Below are 22,464 nucleotides of genomic sequence, written 5' to 3'. Positions count from 1 at the left end.
CATGTGTGTGTGTATGAGACATGGGTTGAGAGTGTACTCTGGGTAATACTGGGGTTGCTAACTATGATTGCCTGGCCTTGATGTCATATGTATGGGTATGGATTTGCACCCAAGCCTCTCAGCTATCTCATATCTGTTATCCCTGTATGGTGGACATTGTGATATATAGTAGGGACACCATATAAGAAATATGTAAAACTCACTCCACATTGACCACACACTCACATCCACACAGGATACATGTTACAAACACGCGCGCACACACACACACACACACACACACACACACACACACACACACACACACACACACACACACACACACACACACACACACACACACACACACACACACACACACACACACACACACACACACGTCATGTCTGGGAGTAGAACCCCTATCTAACTAGTTTAATACACTACAACACTACCCAGTTATAGTACGCACCATGGAGATTGTTGGAGTACTCCTTCCCCAAAGGTGTATATCACATTGGAAGGCATCAGCAGGATTGCCAATGTAGGACATTTGAAATGTACTGTGTGTGACTAGCCTAAAATGCATTGCTCCCTACACAGTCAGTAACACACACACAAAACATCCACAACTGACATGTGTGGGTATAGAACCCCTAACAGAGGTCTATATCACACTACAGCATGGAGCTGTTATAATATCCACCACAGGGATTACTAGGGAATGCCTTCCCCAAAGGTGTATTTCACATTGGATGACATCAGCAGAATTGCCAAAGTAGGCCATTTGAAATGTACTGTGTGTGACTAGCCTATAACGCATTGCTCTATACACAGACATTGTAACATAAACAAAACATCCAGAACTGCCATGGGTGGGGATGGAACCCTACAACAGTTCTACATCACACTACAGCAGTACAGGGCATGCTACAGAGATTACTGGATTCCAACCTTCCCAGATGTGTATTTCTAGGTGGGTGACATCAGCAGCCTTGCCAAAGTTGAGTATATGAATTGTAAGGAGTGTGAGTACCCTAAAAAGCATTGTCCTCTACACAGTCAGACATGCACATAAATGCACACAAACAGTTGCCAAGTCTGGGGTTTGAACTCCTACCTAAGTACTTTATCACACTACAGCAGTACACACTTACAGGACATGCTAGGAGCTTACTGGGCTACGACCTTCCCAGAGGTGTATTTTTAGGTGGGTGACATCAGCAGCCTTACCAAAGTTGGGTATATGAATTGTAAGGAGTGTGAGTACCCTGAAACACATTGCTTTCTACACAGTCAGAGACAGACAGACACGCACACAAATGCATACACAGACACACACACACACACACACACACACACACACACACACACACACACACACACACACACACACACACACAGTTGCCAAATCTGGGGTTAGAACACCTACCTAACTACTTTATCACACTACAGCAATACATAGTTACAGGATGCGCTACGGAGAATACTGGGCTTCAACCTTCCCAGAGTTGTATTTCTAGGTGGGTGACATCAGCAGCCTTGCCAAAGTTGAGTATATGAATTGTAAGGAGTGTGAGTACCCTAAAAAGCATTGCTCTCTACACAGTCAGAGACAGACAGACACGCACATAAACTCACAGTTGCCAAGTCTGGGGTTAGAACTCCTACCTAAGTAGTTTATCACACTACAGCAGTATGCAGTTATGGGATGCACCATGGAGATTACTGGACTGCAACTCTCCCAAAGGTGTATTTCACATTGGATGACCTCAGCAGGCTTGTCATAGTAGGGCTATGGGGAGGGTGGTGTGTGCATGGGCTATAACTCATTCATGTATGGGTTGACATGCCACATGCGGGCAAACACAGGGTCATATATCACAGGTACTTGTATACAGCTGCTAGATGACTACTTCCTTGTACTGTCATATTGCACAGCTGGCATGTGCACCACATAGTCTGTAATGCTGACAGATACTGGTGGGTAGTATCTGCAGTTAGTGACATCTGCACCTCATGTGTTGGGGCCCCTTGGCTGTGTGCTGGGTGGGACAGACCTGGATGGCTCCTTGTCAAAGTCACCCTCTTCCACACATCTATGTACATCTACCTTTGGCTTATTATAGTGTGTTGTCCTGACATATATGCCTGTATTCCTATCCACTGTGTGTCAAGGCATGAGTGGTGCATAACAACTGCAACTGCCAGATATGTCTGGTCCACTGGTGTTTGCATTCATGGTCTTCATGTGAGCATGCCCAGTATGATCCTTCAGTATGTTGTTGACTGACATTGCCTTCATTTCTCTAAGTGTGTGAGCATGCCCAGTGTGACCTTTCAGTATGTTGTTGACTGATATTGCCTGCCCAGTATGACCTTTCAGTATGTTGTTGACTGATATTGCCTTCATTTCTCTAAGTGTGTGAGCATGCCCAGTATGGCTGTCTGTATTGAATGTGTGAATCATGTCCAGGTAGTTTGTGCTGCAGTGTTGACCTTTTTGTTGTACACCAACAGGTAGCATGCTATCTCTGCAGGGTATCCATCGATCATTTGGTTTGACTGTTACTACATTTCTGCATAGTGGGGGGGGGCACACCTGACTGTTTCTACATTTCTACACAGGAGTGAGGTGCACACCTGACTGTTATTACATTACTATGTAGGATGGGAGGGGGGAACGCCTGACTATTTCTACATTTCTACACAGGATTGGTGGTACACCTGACTGTTATTACATTACTATGTAGGATGGGGGACACACCTGACTATTTCTACATTTCTACACAGGGTTGGGGGCACACCTGACTGTTATTACATTACTGTGTAGGATGTGGGAGGCACACGTGACACTTGTACACATTTGCTATGACTGTACTGGTATGTCAGGTACTCCATTTCATTCTGTATTGCTAACAATCATGCTGACTAGAGGCATACGAGTGTACTACAGATCGTGGCTTTGGTTGCCATACATATTATTGTCTGACTTCCTACTCTTCAGAACTAACATCCCACTGCCTGCCCTGCTGTGGTCTGTCTGTGTAGGCCTGGTGGGGAAGTTAACCATAGCCATCATTCTAGGGCCATGGCACAGGCTCTGTTTGGGTTTGTCTACACCTGCCCTGCTGGCTGAGACTGTTGTTGGGTATGTGCACCATCCTGACTGACATGTGTGGGTCATATGGACACACATGTTTCTCAACACATTTTCTGCAGTGGGTTTTGTCACCCTGTGTAGTACTGGCTACTATGGTGACTCCAGTATGTGTTACAGATGTCAGGGTGCCACTATGAGTGTCTACTGTCTGCTGCCATAACATTCAGCCACCCAATTCCCTTGCATGCTCACATCCATACCATAGCTACAGGTAACAACACATTTTACTCCATTTGGCAATTGGTAAGTTGATTGACTTACCTTGAGGGTGTGCCAGACTTGCGGATGGTGCTGGAGGGCTGCCTATGTCAGATGCACATAGTACACTCCCTATACATGGTTGAGCACAAGTAGTGTCATGTTTGGCATCCCTTTTATTGTATGTGTGAGTCAGAGAGAGGTGTCATTCCCTGGGTCACTACTGTAGCACCCACTACCCCTGGGTATTCTGCTATTTGGTGGATGAGATGCATATTGCTAGTCAACATCTCACGGGTGTTGAGGAAATATATGCACTCACTGGCATGTGCTGACATGGCATCCAGGAACTGGTTTTAAACTCTGGATGCTGATGCCTGTGAGATCCCCATAATATCCACAGTTGTGCTTTGGGGGGTACCTGTGGCTAGTATACCTAGGTGTACACATACTTTGGTATCCACTGGGATGAGTTCCCCTCGGTCAGTTTGGTGGGTCAGGTGTGAACGCACAGCTCAACAATTTGCTATAGGAGGTCTCTGTCCACCCTATAATGCTCCACTATCTCCAGCTCATGTAGCCCCTGGTAGGTTAACTTGGGTCTGTACAGTCTTCTCCGGCTCCTCACTGTGGGTTCTTCGGCAGCATTCACATCCTCACCACCCTCAGCTACTTGCACATGTTGTTCTATGTTGCCTGCTGCAGCCCTTCTCATTTTGTAGGTTTGTTTGTTAAAAGTTCCCCGCTTGTATACACCAGTGGTGTGGAGTGTGGGAAAAACCAGAGCAGAAGGTGTTTGCTTAGTTTATAGTAGTATTCTGGGCTGGGCTAGTCTGTTGCCTGTGTAATTGGCTGATTCTGATACATTTCACCTGCCAGCTAAGCTAGTTCTCCTTGATTACCTTCCTACTGCTGTTTTCCCTTCCCATTGCCTTCATCTTTAAGCCCATGTGTGTGCCATGCAAATACAGTGCTCAAATGTGCACAGAGCTGCTATTTCCTGGTTTAACTTCTTTTTTCTTCCTGTAAAACCCGGTACACGGTGTGCGTACCCGCTTACACTTTGTAAAGACTGCTAGGCAGGTTTAGACACACACCCTAGCTTAGATGTGCTAAGCTAGGAGCAAACCCAAGCCACAGACCTCCAATCCACTTTACAGGTTGCCTGACGCACACCCCCATGATGTCATCTACCTCCTAGTCTTGCACCCAGCAATTCATACTCTTACACTGTTGGGACCTGCCTCACATGCTGGGGAAAACTGGGATTTACTATCCTTCCCCTCATTTGCATAGGATTGCCTGCTAATGCATAGTTACATATCTCACACTGGACCTCCCCCCTTAGCAACCACTATTCACTAGCTAGGTTGTCTTCTGCCTGTCATTGACTTGCATGGCAGAATATTGATTTTAGTTAGAATGCTTATTTTAGGTTTATTTTATTATTTTCCCCGATCCCGTTTGCGCGCCGCTGCCCTATGCTTTAACAACCGAGATCGGAAAAAAAATAATAAAAGTTCATTTTCTTGTATTGTTTGCAATGCCAGTGGCCTTATACTTAGCCATTGGCATGCTGCCTCAATGATATGCAGCCTTTATTTGGAGCTGTCATAGCTCCTTTTTGGATTTTGCAGAAATGTACTTTGTTACTACATTTCTGCAGATAGCACTAGTCTTGCACGGACTGTTGCAAGCTTCCTGGATTGCAAAATCATCTAATTTGCATGGATTTCACCTGCAAATGGGTTGATTTGTATACCAGGGCTTAGTCCATGCAGGATTAGTGCTGGAGCACTCGTGTATGCTCCCTGCAGCCTGTTCCTGGATCGCACGGCAGACATATTGCCTGCGTGGGCTCATGTACCAATCTTGCACTCCGTGCAAGCTTCTTGAATCCGGGGGATTATTTTATTTTACCAATTTATACTTTTACACGTTATCAAAAGTTTTAATAATGGGTTTGCTTTTTTATTTAAGTAATTTGTATTTTAGACTTTTTTTAATGAATAATCTGTCTGTTCCTCCCCTGTCTACTTTATTAAGTGTATCATAGTTTTCCTTTTAGAACTATTTTTGTATTACTGCATTCTATCTATCTATCTATCTATCTATCTATCTATCTATCTATCTATCTATCTATCTATCTGTCTATCTATCTATCTATCTATCTATCTATCTATCTATCTATCTATCTATCTATCTATCTATCTCACCTGCTTTATAATGTTTGAAGACCATTTAGTATTGTGCATTTTTACTTTACTTATTATAAAACTATAGATAGTTTATAAGATATAAATAGTTTTAAGCTAGCGTTTCTTTGTATTTTTTTTTATTTTTGATTCTTGTAATTTATTTTGTTTTTCGTTATTTTGTATTGTTAGTTATAACTTTTTTTAGTTTTATTGTTACACTAACTTTTTACTTTTCCAAATAAAAAAACTTTTGAGTCCCACAATATTATGTCATTGACTTCTCCATTATTACTGATTTCCATGTATTATTTGAGTTCCTTATATAACAAGTCTTCAAAATATCATAGTTTAATTGCAGAAGCCATCGATTAAATAAAAATATTTTGTTAATGAGTATTAAGCTACCAAAACAAACAGCATTATTTTCTGATATGATACATGGTATTATATTTACTTTTTCCAAATTGCCTCTCAAATTCATGTCATAAATACAGATAAATAATGTATAAAATACATGAGATCATCTTCTGGATATGGATATGGATATTTTTACTGAAAAAGCACTTTTGCGGTAGTATGACTGCAGCTAGAGGGAGTCATGGGAGAATGACTGTTGCGTTGATCGTACTACATGAGGATAAGGGAATACTCCCTTTTCCTCACTGTAGTGCGATCTCGGAGTGAGAATATTAAAGTTGAGGGGTGGGGGGGTGCAGGAGGGCTTGACCGCCTGCATAAATGTAGGTTTATTGTTTTTTTTTAACGCACTTTAACAAAAGCGCTTTTTCGATGAAAGCGCTTTCGTTAAAGTGTGTTCGGTGATTGTGGATTCGGACTATTGAACTTTCGTTCAATAGTCCTAGATCTATATATATATATATATATATATATATATATATATATATATATATGGGTCTCCTTTATATGGTCGAAATTTCATAAAGTCAAAGACCATATGGCCGAGACCATATGATTGACTTTTGAAATGTCAATCATGTAAAACAAACAAACAAAAAAAAAACAACAATCACTTATCTTCACATTGCTAGCAGGGGGCAAGCCCCCCTGCACCCCCTGGGGGCCCCCCGGGAACTTAAAAATACCAACTCCGAGATCACACTACAGTGCAGAAGATGGAAATCTTTCCATTACGTACTGTACAGAGATGTCCGTTCCGCATGGTTGACATTTCAAAAGTCGATGATAAGGTCTCAACCTTATGGTCTTTGACTTTATGAAATGTCAACCATGTGAAGGGGACCCTTATAAGAATTCCCAATGAATATTCCTAAAGAAATCTGCACCACCCATATGAATATTCATCTGAAATTCCCCCACACCCCCTGCAAATTAAATATACCAACACCAAGATCACACTACAGTGCAAAAATTAGCAAATTTTTTGTTCCACTCAGCTGGACGGAAACATCAATCACAGAAGATACACACACTCATACACAGGCCAACCAGAGATCACTGCTCTAATACAATGTCGGTATGTTGACCTCCCTGCACCAGAGCAGGATTCTAAAGTAAACAGAAGGATTATAAACAATTTTTACTAGAAGGTAAATGCATACATCAGAGATCAACATTAGATTGCCTTCTTCTAAAGTTATACTAAGGTAAACATTTACAACATTGACGGACATGTTGCACAAAACATTCGCCAGTCTTTTTTGCTTACTTAGGACATAGTCAGTATTCTACGCATTAGCAACTTCAATTTCAGTATTATAAAATTTGGCATTTTAAATTTCAGTCTTATAAAAGTTGATATTGTAGACTTTCAGTCATATGAAATTTTGACATTCTAGTCTTGGTATTATGGGTTTCAGGATTTTAAGATATATATAGATATATAGATAGATATAGATAGATATAGATATATATGGTTCTACTTCTAAATTTTGAAATTTCAAAAGTTTGAATTTCTTACGGTCAAGACCATAAGATCAAAGTTTTGAAACTTTGAACCCTTTGAATGGAGATCACTGGATAGCATGGAATGGTGTATTTACCATTTTCCTTGCTGTAGTGTAGAGTTGGTATAGTTAATTAGCAGGAGGTGAGGGTGAAGGAGGGTTTGCCCTCCTGCAAAAACATAAAAAAAATATTTTTTTTGTTTTTGTTTATTTATTTATTTTTTATTTACATTTCAGAGTTTCAAAACTTTGATCTTATGGTCTCAACCATAAGAAATTCAAAGTTTTGAAACTTCGAAATTTAGAAGTAGACACTCACACAGACACACTCACACACACATACATATATTATATATATCTATCTATCTATCTATATATATATATATATGTATGTATATAGATAGATATACACATTAAAAGAAATGCGACTACTGAATATGCCAAAAATGTTTTAGCTTTTACGTAGGTAAGACTGAACATAAGTTGAGAGAACGGATTTATGAGCATGTATATTATATTGACAAGGGGAAGGAGACAAGTGCATTAGCAAAGCATGTTCAGGCAAACCCAGGTCACAGTTTCAAATTTAGTGTAATTGAACAAGTGAAAATAGGACCAAGGGGGTTCCTGCTGGGTTATTGCTTGAAAGGCAAGAACTATGCTGGCAGATTCTTTTAAATGTCTGTTCCTACCCAGGACTGAATGACCAATGCTCGATAGCTTGTTTATTGAAACTTAAAAGTTTGTTCAAATAAAATAATTAATTTAAATTTTAGAACTTAAAGGTATGCTTTTTTATTTGTGATGATCTAGTATTTTGAATTGTAAATAATGGAAAGGGAGTGTTGTTTCGTAGCCTTGTTTTAGGTGTTTTCATTTTTTAATAATGGATGGTTGTCACATGATGTGAGTTAGGTCATGTGATTTTTGACAGGTATTTAAACAAGGAGGTGTGTTTGATTAAAATTATCTGAAGAAGTTCATTGAATGTGGATAAATGAAAGCGCTTACCAAATAAACAGGTTCTTCGATCTGTGACCCTCATCTTTGGTTTATTCAGTAGATATAGATATAGATATGCTAAACTAAGATATTTCTTTTCATGTTCAACAATTATAATTGAAAAAAGTGCAGATGGAATTTTTTTGGTATGATAGATTTTTTTTTTCACAATGCAGAATAGTACAACTTTTCTTCCTAAAAGAAAAGGTTATCACTAGTTCATAATCTTTATCATGTAATCATTGGGCACCAATGAATAATAATATCTGCATTACTCAGTTGCAGACACTTAAATAACACCACTATTTTATTACCACTTTTGGTACCACTTAAGTTTAAATATAAAAATCATTAACATGGTTATTTGTTGATTTATTTCACTGTCTCTAACTAAAATAGTCCCCATATTAGTGTTACAATAATAAACTATACAAAGATTCCAGAAAAACTTGTGAGAGTGTTGAAAGACAGTTATATTTAAATTAGTGTACTGACTAAAACTAATAAATGATCTTATTACCTGCTGTAAGTGTGCTGAACTGCTTGTTACCGAGTAAAACCATTTCATAACTATGGTTAGTTAAAAAATAGCAAGACACCTTGGCAGAGCAACTGTCACTATTCCAGTTTCAGTTCTTTACTTACAGTTAATGGAAAGCAAATTTGAAATAAGCACCTCAGATAGTTGAAGATAACCATCCAAATTGATAGCCAAAAACAAGTTTATGTTGAACAATAACTCTCTGTTAAGATAGCAGTTGTTAAAGTTTCACGTCTTCTGCAAACAGTTTGCTGTAAAATAGTCAGCAAAACACACTGGCTGTTTAAGTCCCAGTAAATTTTCTTGAATTAACAGGTCGGTCTTCACCTCACCAAACAGAAACTTGTTCCACAATAAAACAGCGCAATCTATTATATGTTGAAATTCGGTCTTCACCTCATTACAAGTGGAAACAGCTATCCAAAATACACTTTAGAAGGAACCACAACAATTTAGTCTTGTGAACATGAACACTTTATTGACAAAGAAACTGGCAAGCGCTTTCACCTTATAGGTTTCCTCAGGCCAAACTTATCACAGGGCTTTTAACATATATATATATATATATATATATATATATATATATATATATATATATATATATATATATATATATACTTTAAATCTGTGTGACATCACTTCCCTTGTGCTTAACTCACATTCAAACATTTAAAGCAACACTAACTTTATAAAAATGTATATAAAATACAGAGTATAAAATTGGTCGACTGTGATCAGTTCAACATATACTACTTAAAACCAATTATATAATAATAAAAAATAAAATATAAAAATATAAACATGAATGTCATACTTTCATTCCAAGTTTAAGCACTCATTCATGTGCTAGGATTAATTATTTAAGATAACATCGAATAAGCATTTTTTTTAAATAGAAGCCTACTATTAAACTTATGCCAAATAAAAATAACTGTGCTAAGCAAACTCAAGCATATAAAACCATTCAATATTAATGGATAGATGGCTAAGATACATCTGTAGGCATATCATGTCAGTACAAACCCTGCACTTTAGGTTGTATTTTAGAAAATATAAAGCTTGATAGTTATCAGGACTGACATTAAAAACTTCAGTCAAACATGTATTAAATACCCAGGTTCAAATAAAGGCACTTCAGTCGAACAATTATTAAATACCCAAATTCAAGTAAAAACACTTGATTGTGCTTCTAAAAAGAGAAACAAAAATAGTTTGCTGGAAATGTCTTAAAAAGCAGTACCTAGATTCTAGGATATATTTCACAAATGATATGATACAGCTTTCATTAAAACTAAAATAGCAACATCAATCGCTCTTATGTTAGATGCACAAATTCAAGTAGGAGCATAGGCGTATGCTTCAAAACGTCTTACAAAAATTTGAAGACTAAATTGCAAACATGAACAGCTAATCTCTGTTGAACATGTGTTATATGGTAAATAGTATAGATTCACTGGATCAACATAAAATTAACCTGGTAACCTCAAAGTCAGCATGATTAGAGCTAGTGCAAAGTATAAGGCGTTGTGTCTTTTGTTGTTAATGACAAGACACAACTTCAAGATTACATTTTCCTTGTGCTATAGCCATACTATTATTGGGGCTAGCTTTGTAACATCAACCAGCCTCTAATTATATCCACGATTTCAAGTATAGACTTTTAAATATACCTTTAAGCATTATGTAAAACTAAAAGGTGGACTTAAATGGTTGCTCACATTCTAGTACATTTAATATCATAAAAGAAATAGAGCCATACGATCTGTATATACTACTCGACTCAACAAATACCATTTACTACTTCCTAAGGTCTTTGCCTTTCAGTACTGGTTTAATAGGAATCCTGTCATTTAAGCCAGGTTCACGATCAGCTCTTAGTTTAATGATCCAATTGGTTTCATTTTGTTCTGTTCTGTTGCAAATATCCCCTCTTCTAATGGTGGGATGATTAACTTGCATAACTAGAAATTTAAATTTGTGATCTAGTGATGTATCAATAACATGTCTAGATAATGCATTTTTATCATACTTTATCCTAATGTTGTACATATGTTCTCTAATTCTATCTGTCAGCCGCCTGTCAGTCTTGCCCACATAAAATGCTGGGCAGGAACTGCAGGTGGCAAGATATACTACATGCTGAGTGTTGCAATTAACTACTGGGTAAAACTTAAAACATTGTAATGTAAGGGGGTGTATGAACATTACTGTACTGTCTATTAAATCACAATAATTGCATTTCCTGCAAGGCTGAGTGCTGCCTACATTGGTATTTAATTTAGTAATGTGCTCTATTGCAGAAGAGCTACATAACATCTTGTGTAAATTATGTTTATTCTTGTATGTGAAGCTGGGGGCTTCATCTACAAATTCACTAACACTAGGATCAACTTTCAATATATCCCAGTACTTAGAATAAGCTCTTTTTATGTCATATACATCTTGCGTGTAATGGACACAGATTTTCAACCTTTCATCATATAGTTTTTTAGTATTAGGTGTATCATTCATTTCATATGAACTAGATGCAAAATAAGGTGAGGCTCTATCTTTCCTTAAACAATCTACTTCTACAAATTTTGGATTAATTTCTGACGGTGTGTATGCCCTATTGAGTAATTGTTGTTTAAGGTTATGTAACTCTGAGTTACATCCTGTTTCTGTTGAATTTAATCGAGAAACTCTCATTGCTTGTCCCTTAATGACATTCTTAAACACAAATCTAGGGTGCATACTAGATCTATGCAATAATGAGTTTCTATAACAAGCTTTTCTGAAAATGCCAGTATTCAAAAGACCACTGGGCATCCTCTCTACATACACATCTAAATAAGAGACCAGTTGTTCAGAAGCTGTCATAGTAAATTTAAGATAACTGGTGGTTAAATTAATTTCTTCTAAAAATTCTTGCAATTCACATACATCAGACTTCCAAATCAAAAAAAAGGTCATCTACAAAACGTACATAAAATCTGACATTTTGTTTGTAGCTGTCAAGTGTGAATAGGTGTACATTTTCCCAGTCAGCCATAACTAGGTTGGCGTAGCTATTGGCACATGAAGTGCCCATAGCTACGCCATCATTCTGAATATAGATCCGGCTGTTAAAAGTGAAAATGTTATTAGTCAAAACAATTCTCATAAGCTCACATAGAGTGTCTACATGATATTCAGTTATAGTCTGGTCTGCTATCAGACGTTGCCTAATGCTATCTATGCCTTCTTGGTTTGGGATGGTTGTGAAAAGAGACTGAACATCTAATGAAACTAACAAAAATCTGTCATCTACTGTTATATCTTTTGTTGCATCATATAACATCACAAGGAATTGCTTAGTGTCTTTAAGTATATACGTATACTTATTCACAATGGGTCTTAATTTAGATTCCGAATATATGGATAACAGTTCAGTTATCCAACCTCTCCCGGCAACTATAGGTCTCATGGGAGGTCTATCTGGATGCTTGTGTATTTTTGGGATGCCTTGTATGCAAGGAATGGTAGGTTCATTAACTTGACAGTATTTGTATAGATCACTATTAATTCTGCCTGTACAATGATTATTTGACAGAAATATAGAAACTATTAATTATCTGATCTACATGTTTGATGCCAATCAGTCTATAAAAGTTGGCATCACTAAGCATGTCAGTCATGCTAGAGATGTATCTCTCTGTATCCATTATAACAATGGGGCCTCCTTTATCAGCAGGTCTTATCACTATACTATCATCATTTTTCAAAGTTCTCAGGGCTGTTCTTAAATTAGAGTGTAAATTGCCATACCATCTCTTATCTCTATTCCTTCTTTCTATTGCTATTATCGACACACTACATATAGCAGCTATTTTTTACCTCATTTCATAATTATAATGGAACATGAAAACCTATTTACCTAATCTGAATAAGATCTTAATTAAATTAATATTGTATGTATCTATATTGTAATACAAGCTTTAAATCAATCACCAAAATATACTGTTAATGCAAAAACATTAATAACAATGACAAGAATATCAATAACAATAATAATAATTGAGATCCTAAGTTTTACTATTTATGCACTGCATCACTTCCTTTAAATTGATTGAATTTCCCATTTTAGTGTTAATGTTACATAACTCATTCTTCTACCTTTGTCTTTTCCTTAGTTTCTTACCTGTCCTCTTAATTGTCCTTTCTTCCTTTCAGTTGACATACACTGACTAATGTATGAACAATGTATTTTATTGTATGCCTTTATATTCTATTAGGAATAATATGAAGAAAGATGCTCCCATCCTGTTAATGTCTGCTAGCCTTAAGGGTGAAAAAATGCTCAAGTCCCCTATATATACATATATGTATATATATATATATATATATAGAGAGAGAGAGAGAGAGAGAGTGATATATATATATATATATATATACACACACACACACACACACACACACACACACACACACACACACACACACACACATGCACACAGTGATTTTATATATATATATATATATATATATATATATATATATATATATATATATACATATATACACACATACCATTTTTTTAATGCTCAAATTTAGTTTTCAGAAACTCAACCATATGGTCTCTTTATGAATGTACTATAGTTTTGACATCAGAATTATGAGATACTAGAAATAGCATACCTTAAGATACGATGTTTCTTCTTTGTTTTGTTTTTCTTTATTTGTACATTTCCATTCTTACTTATTCACCTGCTTTCTCAGTCAATATGATTTAATAATCAATGTTTCTTAATTTCCTGATCAAATCTTGCAGTACTCAAGTCGAGCCTTCATTGATTATAAACAATGACATTAGGACCTTTAATTTCGTACTCTATGATTAATTCAAAGATGAATGTTACTTTATCCACTGGTACCAAATAAGGTTCTTCATAATAAATATATTGTCCATTGTATTGTTGTTTAACTTATGTGTCCATAAGATTTTTTTTTCTTTAAATGTTTAATTGAGTTCCAACCATGGCATAACATGTTTGTCATTTTTTTTAACACTCTGATAGTCTGTCCATCTTATTTCATTTGCATATTTCCAGCACACCTTTAGGTCTGAGTTTAACAATGGAAAAATCATACCCAGAAAAGTATGCAAAAAATTTCACCCACATATGAACCCAAAGTATATAAAACTGCACAAACCAAATACAAAAACCAAAAACTGATAAAACCACACACACAGTGCTGCAGAGATAAAAAAACAGCTCTAGCAATCCAAAACATGTTGATAAGAGCTTTCATCTTATTCAATAATAAAACTTCATCAGATAAACATAAAATGGCCTGGCAAAATTTGCATTCACTTTTAAAAATATCATATGACCACATTTTCAAATCATGTGAGCAACTTAAAACCATCTGTCAGATTAACCCCAGTGCAAATCCAAAGTCAAAGACAGTAAAAATCAAGTTGAGAAAGTAAATATATACAATAGCAACCCAAATACCTGATTAGATAGTTAAATAATTTAAAACTCTTGCCACTTAACTTGAATGCACACAAAACTATAGTTAGAAGCATTTTGATAAAAATACTTAATCATGAATGAATGCATAAATAATTATATCTGTTTGTAAACAATGACAGCAGTGTCATCTTTGCAATGCTCAGTTTTAAAAGGTAACTGAGAGAAATCTGATCATTTATATCTGGCCAGGAATAGTGCATTAATCATAAGTTGCCAATATAACCAATCTTCTTCTAGTGTAAGCTGCCAAGGTCCATCAAGTTCACCAAGTGTTATCTTTTCTATGATTTTGAACTTAAACTCATGATCTGGGTGTTCTATTAAGTGTTTTGCTATGGCATTAATTATTTTTTTCTTTTTTGGATGATGTCATACAAATGCTCAGTAACTCTCTCTATAAACTTGCATTCAGTTTTCCCGATATAGAAAACCAGACAGTGTTGGCAGCAGGCCATATATACTACCCCACTAGTTAACCAGTTAAATGCCCCTTTTATGTTAAATTTAAAATTCTTTATAATTACTTGTTCTCTCACCATAATGTAGGGGAAAATGGAGCAACAACCATACTTAGGCATATGATGGGCTTTATGACTGGTAGAGTTTGATGTTTTACTAGGGTGTTCAATTATATATTTAGGATTACAACCCCATCTATATGTAATTTGTGGAGTGTCCCCCTGCCTGTCTTACCTTAAAATAGCCCATTTTTTTCTGAATTATGCTCCTAATGGTCATACTATCAATATTATAGTTTGTGATAAAAGCGCTAGTAAAGTCTTTATTTTGTACAGGGTAATGTATAGATGTGAGGGGAGTAGATTCACCAGAAAAGGTAGTGTTGTTGACCATAAATTCACCTATTTGTACAACACCTGCTGATGTTTCATGATGACTTAAGATTGGCTTGAAAAGAAACCTTTCTCTTTTGTTTATTACTTCAAAAGCATGGGGGTAACCTCTAGCCAGGAATACGCTCCTAATTTTCTTAAATTCATCTAGACAATTATCAAACCTTGACACCATTTATGCTGCTCTTACAAACTGGTCCTTGACCACAGTGGATTTTTGATGGGGGGGGGGTGTAAACTTGAATACTCACCCATGACTGTAAGAACTGGCTCTACCAGGAGTTGCACTGGCATGTCCATGTCCATGGTCAGATTCATAGGTTCATAGGTGTTTGCACAAGGGTCTTTTTAAGCCAAGCCATGTATCCTAAATCTCTTACAAGTTCTGGTACCCTTGATAAGTGTAAGGAGGAGCTTTGGAAATTAACCATTTACAGGTTGCCTGTGTCCATTAGAGACATAGGTGCCAAGCAAGGGATGAATTTCCTGTTCCCCATCCAGTTGTCCAAGTTACACTTGAATTGGGTCAGGGAGAAACTCTGCTTTACATGGATGGGGAGACTTTTCCTGAGATTCGGTAGTTTCCGGGATGCATAACTGTCTCTCCAGCAGATCCTATTTATATCACAGGCAAGGTTTAAGTCTTTAGAACAGGTAATTCTGGTGCTGATTGTTTTGTGGATATGCAGGAGGTCCATCAAAGTGGAGTTTGATGATGCCCTGTATGCCAGGCATAGATCTCCTCTCAACAGCCTGTAGAAAACAGAATACAGGGATAGGCCCTTGAGGCGGTCTGCATAAGACATTTTACTTATGCCCTGTATTCTTTTAATGAGGAATCTCTGTGGACATCCCAATTGCTGGATATGCCTAGTTAGGTACATACCAAAAAGTGCATTGTAGTCAATGATAGGTCTGACGAATGCCAAATACAGTGTAACAATGACATCAGTGTACCTAGATACCATACCTTTGTTTATAATTGCACAACATAGAATGATTTCTGCCCTACTTTAGACATTTGATGGTCAAATGCTAGATTACTTTCTATGTGTGTGTCACTGACTCGCTGACTACTGGGTCGACTCTAAGGGGTGTGTTGCCAATGTGTTAGTTACCAGGGGTGGATGACTTCCCAAATGATACTATTTTTCATTTCTTGGCATGTACTTTTAATCCATGGCTCTGACATCAGTTGTTTGTCTAAGTTAGCCCTTCCTGGAAAGCATTTGTTTTGGTGTGGGATTCAATGACAGCTCCTAATTAGCAGTCACCTGCAAATTTAGTCAGCCAGAGATCATTGACATTGGCCTTGACTTCAGAGAAGTAAATGCCAAAAAGCAGTCCAAGGCCCAATCCTGAGGGACTCTACTTGTTACTGACTTCTTTGTAGAGGTGGACTCCCCAATTCTATGTTACTGGGTCCTATCTGTGAGCCAGTTGGCTATCCACTGGGTGACATATGGGTTTGTACCTAACCTCTTGAGTTTGTCAACAATGCCCAAATGGGGTATTGTGTTAAATGCCTTGGCCAGGTCAGAATAGGCAGTGTGAACCAATCTGCCCTCACCCATTGCTTTGGTGACCTTCTCAAAGACATCCACCGGTTTGAGTAGGCATGAATTGCCCTTGATAAAACCAAACTGGGTCGGTTCCAATGTCTGGAGGTTTCCTATGTCATTACTGATCATTTTCATGATAATTCTTTCCATAGTTTTGCATATAAGACTAGTGAGACTTATGGGTCTGTAGTTTCCAGGGTCTGTAGGTGGCCTACCTTTGTGCAGATGTACTGCTGCTACCTGTGCATGACTGATATCTGCTGGATGAGCTCTTATCATGAGCACACCAAGGACCATGACCCCCATGGCCTACCACATTTTGGTGTGGACACCGCATTATTTGATGGAGCAGTGAAATAAGTCCAACTACATGAGCATGATTGGGCACGGCCACATTGGCTAACATCAGATGATGCTCCTGACCTACGTCCACATTGATGCTGCTCCCCTCCCAGCAGATGTTTCATCTCAGACTCTGCTATTTTGTCTTGTCATTCACCAGATCCATTGAAACTGCCACATAGCAGATGCAGTCACATACATCAGACTTGTGCCAAATCTATAACCCTAAGCATGTCCTCAGAGGTCCTAGTGGAACATGCCTGCACCTTCATGATGGCCTTAAACATATGTCAAATGGCACATAATGACACACCAGGATCAGGTTGAGGGTGAACAGCAGGTCTCCTCTGAGCACCCCTAACAGCCCAACTCATGGCATCTTACTCACAATTTGGCTAAGGCGAGACCCAACAGACACTGAAGCTGCAGTAACCACACTACTCTGATCAAGTGCGTCACCCAGCACCTGTTCAGTATCTCAGGGCTCAGTGGAATATGTATGTCTAGGTCTACTGACTGTGTCTGAGGGAAACACAGGGGATGGTTGACTTCAACCTCAGTGTCAAATTCAACCTCTGCCCCTACCAACTGTGCCTCTGTTTGGCCACCATCATCATCAGGGTCTACAGATACTCTGACATCAAGTGGTAAGATTCCTATACTTCCACTGTCAGGGTCACCTTTGATAATAAGCAACAAACACAGGAATGAAATTAATACTACACTAAATATTTAAAAAAATTGATATGATAACAATCTAACACTGGCCTCACTATCACACATGATACACCAATACACACACTCACTACACCCACCTCACACATACAGATAAATGTAATGATCTGATAAATGATCATCAATAATCAAAGAAAGATTTTTGGCTTACTATATGAAGATGGCTCCACATTTGGTAGGTAAGATAGTCTAAGAAGAAATGAAGCAAAGTAAGGACACAAATTAAACATCACAACTGCAATAACACATAGGGACAGAGCATACACAATGTTGCCTATATGTCTGTTAAGAATAGCTTTAACTGAAACTTGGCAGACATGTCCACCCACAGCCCATGTGTAATGAACAAGTGTGTCATTCAGTCTTTTATTTTATCAATAGACTCAAAAAAATTCCACAGGATGTATTACTTAAATTGTTATATATTTTGCTATACAAGCAAATCTTAAAACTTGCCATATGTAAGGTTACTTTGAAGCTCTTCCTGGCACATACTTGTCCTCCCAGAAACATCAGCACTGACATCAATCGCATGTTAGTGTGAAATTTCCACTGTGCTCTCTGGATCTCTGACAATGGACAGGAACTCTTAATTTGGTGTCAGTGGGGGCTCTGTAGCAGCCATCCCCTGTAGTCAGTTGTTCACAGGCAAATGCAGCACCTCTTCTCTGGGCTGATGGAATCATATCAGTGGCCCTATGACACACATGATCATAAGTCCTGGTGTGACCCCATACTGCACTGACATTGTTCACTAACTGGTTCCAAATGTGCATTCTGGCAGCCATATCATCTTGTCTTCGTTCAAGTAGAAAGGTGCCATGTTGCCTAAATGCCTGCACTATTACATCATTTTCTGAGTCACAGAAAGGAGGTTTACATGGATTTGTATGCTAGGGTACCATAATCCTATGTGACTTAAAACAGAGAGGGAAACAACCCATAAATATCACCTTTGTCAACATTAACACACATTTTAGTTATTAAAATTTAAGGTTATGTAGTTGTACCGCATTATACTCACACACAAACCAATGGTTGGTCCAAACAAGGAACACCACTTTAGTAATGTAGTTTCCCACTGAAAAGACAGGATAACTACACATTTTCAAGAGAAAAGCACTTGAAGCACACATTTGTTGCAGTAATACACAATGGTAGGTGGCTTCCCATCCCCAAAACAACAAACAAATGAAAGTCTGTACAAACCAAGGAATACCACATAATTCAATTGGTATATCATAGAATCATAGCAAGTTACTACGCTATTCACCCTGAGGACCTTGCAAGCCTAGCCAAGTGTTTATCCCATGTTCCGATAAGTCAGCACTCATTGGCCCTGTCCATAAGGTGGACTCACAGGGGTGTATTTTCTGTTCCCCATCCAGTTATACAGGTTGCTCTTAAAAAGGGATAATGAGGTACTCTGCTTGACGTGGAGAGGGAGTCTATTCCACAGAAGGGGGGAGTCTCTGTGACACAAATCTGTCCTGCCAACAAATTCTTTTGATATCACTAACCAGGTTGAGGTCATACATGTGGGTTACTCGAGTGACACTTGACTTGTGGATATGCAGCAGTCCCATCAAGGTAGGGTCTGAGATTGCTTTTCATGTCAGACAGAGTTCACTTCTGAGGAGTCTGCATGAGACTGAGTAGGGTGGCAGACCTTTTAACTTGTCTGTGTAGGGTAGATGTTAAAGTCCCTGGATTCTCCTGGTGGGGAAGCTCTGTGGTCTCTCCAGCTGCTGCATGTGTTTTGTGAGGTACATGCTGAAAGATGCATTGTACTCAATAATAGGTCTTAAAAGGGAAGAATACAGGGAAGTTATGACCTCCTTGTCCCTGGATGAGATACCCTTCTTAATGAGATGGGCCATATAGAAAGCCTTCTGTACAACAGAGGCAATATGATGGTCAAAAGTCAGGTTGCTATCAACTTGGGTGCCCAAGTCCCTCACGACTGATTGCATGTTTAGGACCTTGTTATTAATGTGATAATTTGTGGGGATGTCACACTCCCCAAAGGGGATGGTGATGCATTTTTTGGCATTCAATTTGAGACCATGTTTCTGGTACCAGTCATTTGTTTGGGTGAGATCCTCTTGGTGAATGTCCACATCACTAGGGGAATTGGTGACAGTGTCCAATTTGCAGTCATGTGCAAACTTGGTCAGCCATAGCCCACTGGTTTTGGCCTGCATCTCAGAAAAGTATATTCCAAACAACAGAGGTCTCAAGACCTGGGGTATGCCAGTCATTATGGATCTACTGCTTGAGGTGGCTTCCCGTATTTTTACTAGGTGAGTTCTATCAGTGAGCCTGTTTGCTACCCATCTGGTGACATATGGATTGATGCCTAGTTGAGACAGTATTTGATGTCTAGTTGACAGAGTTTATCTATTATACCCATGTAGGGAATAGTATTGAAGGCTTTGGTCAGGTCAAGGTAGATGGTGTGCACCCATTTCCCCTCGTGCATGATTTTGGTGACTGTCTCAAAGAAGATAGACCAAGCCAGGCCAAGTTTGACAGGTATGCCAAACTGTGTGGGTTCGAGTGTTTGGAGGTTGCCAATGTCCTTGTTAATGAGGTCCATGGTAATCTGTTCCATGGCCTTGCAGATCAGGTTAGTTAGGCTGATGGGTCTATAATTTCCTGGATTGGTGGATGCTCCACCTTTGTCCAAAGGGATGATGGTGGCTGTCCTCCACTCGGCTGGGATGAAGTCAGTACTCAGGCTTTGATTGAATAGGGTGCCCAATGGTGCTATAAGTTCCTGTCCAAGTTCATATAGGATGCAGCCTGGAATGTTATCAGGTCCCATGGAGGCTGTATTTTTTCCTTTGAGAGGGCAGTGATGACTTGTTGCCTAGAGATAAGGGGAGGGGGCTGGTGCTGGGGTTGTCCTGATTTACTGATGGGGGCACAGAGGGGTGAAGTTTTTGCTGAACCTATCTGCCAACAGGTTGGCTATATCTATGGCATTTGTGTATGTGGTGTCCTTAACCACCAGTTCTGAGCAGATCTGAGTGCTTCCTTTGAGACTGCAGACATATGTAAAGAAGACCTTATGATTGTCTTTAGTAGATGTGGCTAGTTTGGACTCAAAGTTTGCTTTGGAGGATTTTGCTAGTGTTCTTATTTGCTTGTTCCTGCTAAGGTGAGATTGTTTCCAATTAGGCACCTGCTCCTTCTTAGTCCTGGACAGCAAATGTTTCCTTTTTTTATAGAGTTTATTTATTGCAAATGTCCACCTGACAAGTTTACTCTTACTTGAGGAGGATGATTTTGTCCTGTTGGGTATTCCTGATTCCATGCAGCTATACAAATGCTTGTATCATACTTTGGTGTATGTATGAACATTTCTGCCAGTTCCTATGGAGGGGGAGGGGGCTGTGAAGCTGTTTATATCTTCCATAAGGAGGATGTATATAAGTTTTCAACACATTTCTCACAAAGTGTAGACATTTACTGCAGAAAAGTCAATTTTATATCACTGTCAATCACCTCTCACTGTGCCCCCCTCTCCCATGGAGGTGTATTTCAGCCATCTTAGAAGCATAACTTCTCTGTCATTGGCATAGTGCATTATACTTCCCTGAAATAAAATATATTACAAAATAATTTTAACACTAACACTTATGAAGATTATTAATACTGTCTATCTGAGAAATACAAATGCCTGTCAAAATGCCTATGCCAACAGTGTACTATAAGAAGTGTATACAGATAGAAGTTCCATTTTCTATTGCACATATATAATTTGTTTTGTAACATGTTACAAAGTCTAGAATGTATTTGAAAAAATGCAATCATACCTTAGTAAAATTAGAAGCCTTCTCTGCAGATAAATCAAAAGGAACAGCAATATTCCGTTTTGTCCAAATACACAACTATCTTCACCTTCAAGTTTCCTAACTATAGTGTTACCTGTTAATAGTGTAGATTCAGGCCTCTGAGCATGGTGAAAATGCAAATGAGGTGTGAGGTCATTAGAATTGCTGAATGCTAAACTTTTGACTTTGTGTAACAGGTGTAAACATAGTGTAGACACTGCCTCACTGATGCTAAAGGATTGTAACTGTAAATAATTAGTGGGAGGAAGAAGAAAGACACAACAGCAATTTGGACCTCCTTACTGCATTGGGTGTGTCACCCATGATACATTTAAAAGTGTAGAAGTAACTTTAGCAATCTTTTAAATGGAGTTAAATGGCACACATTTATTATTTTTGTTCACTAATAGCCAAACTCTCCTGCCTTTGCTGAACACTGTGTTTCACTGTCTTGTATTTTTATCATAGATTTTAAAGGACAATTATACAAAATGCACTAGGGACTGCATATCTGAAAGTAGACAGCATATCTGGCAGTACAGTACAGATAAGAGAAGAATGAACACAATACAAACAGACTGAGCTGCACTGGTGCAAACAATAGTCCTAAATGGTTGTGTGATCTGTCATT

Source organism: Protopterus annectens, chromosome 11.part0 (assembly GCF_019279795.1).
Source record: "Protopterus annectens isolate FY-2018-M chromosome 11.part0, PAN1.0, whole genome shotgun sequence".
Taxonomy (NCBI): Eukaryota; Metazoa; Chordata; order Ceratodontiformes; family Protopteridae; genus Protopterus; species Protopterus annectens.
The sequence above is the reverse complement of the archived record's forward strand: the minus strand, read 5'-3'. Positions refer to the sequence as shown.